The sequence below is a fragment of the Neodiprion fabricii genome, unplaced genomic scaffold (genome assembly GCF_021155785.1).
Source record: "Neodiprion fabricii isolate iyNeoFabr1 unplaced genomic scaffold, iyNeoFabr1.1 ptg000098l, whole genome shotgun sequence".
Classification (NCBI taxonomy): Eukaryota; Metazoa; Arthropoda; class Insecta; order Hymenoptera; family Diprionidae; genus Neodiprion; species Neodiprion fabricii.
In genome coordinates this window covers 25,001-27,500 of record NW_025791640.1, presented here as the reverse complement: position 1 = coordinate 27,500, position 2,500 = coordinate 25,001, and the positions used below count along the sequence as shown (strand labels likewise).

Below are 2,500 nucleotides of genomic sequence, written 5' to 3'. Positions count from 1 at the left end.
AAGGCGATGCGCGGCGTCCCCGGAGTCGATACGGGCCGACGGGACTTGTGAGAATTTCGGTCCGAGTCGACCGAAAGGCGATGCGCGGCGTCCCGGAGTCGATACGGGCCGACGGGACTTGTAAAAATTTCGGTCCGAGTCGACCGAAAGGCGATGCGCGGCGTCCCGGAGTCGATACGGGCCGACGGGACTTGTAAAAATTACGGTCCGAGTCGACCGAAAGGCGATGCGCGGCGTCCCGGAGTCGATACGGGCCGACGGGACTTGTAAAAATTACGGTCCGAGTCGACCGAAAGGCGATGCGCGGCGTCCCGGAGTCGATACGGGCCGACGGGACTTGTAAAAATTTCGGTCCGAGTCGACCGAAAGGCGATGCGCGGCGTCCCGGAGTCGATCCGGGCCGGGAGCCTGTCGGAACATCGTCAAATGAGCCTCGGTTAATTTCGACAAAGTTCCCGGAGTTCAAAATTTTTTCGATAGCCCGCGGAGGTTTCGCCCCGTAAGCCGACCGTGCTACCACCGTACCGGCGCCGACGTCCTAGCGGCCAGGCTCCTACTAGTAAGAGGAGCGAGTCGGTCGGGCCGGTCTCCCGTCGTCCGCCTGCTACGCCGTACCGGTACGTGCTCGAGCACGATACGTACGTCGGCGTAGACCAGGAGCGGGCGTTCGCGGACCGTTCCGTGCCTCGTACCAAAGAAACTACGCGACTCGCGTTGTTTCATCTATCGTCACTGCATTACCGCGGGTCGGTGTCTCAGACCGAATGGCCCTTGACGCGGTACCAAGAAGTTCGGCTCTCCGTGAAACACGGAAGGCTGAACGCTCCAACGCACGCGTCAACTCGCTTCTTTCGTCCGAGCGTACACTCAAAGACCAGAGACGTTATAACAACGTATCCCAGACGCTTTCAATCTAGCCGACGGGTACGGGAGATCGTTCGAACGCTTATAAGCCGAGTGTCGAGGTGGCGGCACACGGAACCGGGGCTGCCTGCGTGCAGTCCCGAAACACACAGTAGACGCGCGGCCGACCGGGCTACGAGACCCGGTCGGCGATGGGTGGCGCACGTCCGAGCCGAGATTTTGTATCGAAGCTCCCTGGTTGATCCTGCCAGTAGTCATATGCTTGTCTCAAAGATTAAGCCATGCATGTCTCAGTGCAAGCCAAATTAAGGTGAAACCGCGAATGGCTCATTAAATCAGTTATGGTTTCTTAGATCGTACACACATTTACTTGGATAACTGTGGTAATTCTAGAGCTAATACATGCAAACAGAGTTCCGACCAGAGATGGAAGGAATGCTTTTATTAGATCAAAACCAATCGGCGGCGGGTACGTCCCGTCCGCCGTTTACCTTGGTGACTCTGAATAACTTTGGGCTGATCGCACGGTCTCGTACCGGCGACGCTTCTTTCAAATGTCTGCCTTATCAACTGTCGATGGTAGGCTCTGCGCCTACCATGGTTGTAACGGGTAACGGGGAATCAGGGTTCGATTCCGGAGAGGGAGCCTGAGAAACGGCTACCACATCCAAGGAAGGCAGCAGGCGCGCAAATTACCCACTCCCGGCACGGGGAGGTAGTGACGAAAAATAACGATACGGGACTCATCCGAGGCCCCGTAATCGGAATGAGTACACTTTAAATCCTTTAACGAGGATCCATTGGAGGGCAAGTCTGGTGCCAGCAGCCGCGGTAATTCCAGCTCCAATAGCGTATATTAAAGTTGTTGCGGTTAAAAAGCTCGTAGTTGAATCTGTGTCCCACGCTGTCGGTTCACCGCTCGCGGTGTCTAACTGGCATGATTGTGGGACGTCCTACCGGTGGGCTTAGCCCTCCGGGGCGGCCCAACTAATATCCCATCGCGGTGCTCTTCACTGAGTGTCGAGGTGGGCCGGTACGTTTACTTTGAACAAATTAGAGTGCTTAAAGCAGGCTATTTTCGCCTGAATACTGTGTGCATGGAATAATGGAATAGGACCTCGGTTCTATTTTGTTGGTTTTCGGAACCCCGAGGTAATGATTAATAGGGACAGATGGGGGCATTCGTATTGCGACGTTAGAGGTGAAATTCTTGGATCGTCGCAAGACGGACAGAAGCGAAAGCATTTGCCAAAAATGTTTTCTTTAATCAAGAACGAAAGTTAGAGGTTCGAAGGCGATCAGATACCGCCCTAGTTCTAACCATAAACGATGCCAGCTAGCGATCCGCCGAAGTTCCTCCGATGACTCGGCGGGCAGCTTCCGGGAAACCAAAGCTTTTGGGTTCCGGGGGAAGTATGGTTGCAAAGCTGAAACTTAAAGGAATTGACGGAAGGGCACCACCAGGAGTGGAGCCTGCGGCTTAATTTGACTCAACACGGGAAACCTCACCAGGCCCGGACACCGGAAGGATTGACAGATTGAGAGCTCTTTCTTGATTCGGTGGGTGGTGGTGCATGGCCGTTCTTAGTTGGTGGAGCGATTTGTCTGGTTATTCCGATAACGAACGAGACTCTAG

At 54.8% G+C, this 2,500-nt stretch overlaps 1 non-coding gene across 1 annotated transcript in view; it reads left to right on the top strand.

The window, feature by feature from the left end:
* The first annotated feature begins 1,095 nt into the window (after nucleotides 1–1,095).
* LOC124187678 overlaps nucleotides 1,096–2,500 on the top strand; it is a 1,912-nt gene continuing 507 nt past the window's right edge. Inside the window, exon 1 of the ribosomal RNA XR_006872166.1 lies at nucleotides 1,096–2,500. This exon is cut by the window's right edge and continues 507 nt beyond it. This is a non-coding gene — a ribosomal RNA (small subunit ribosomal RNA).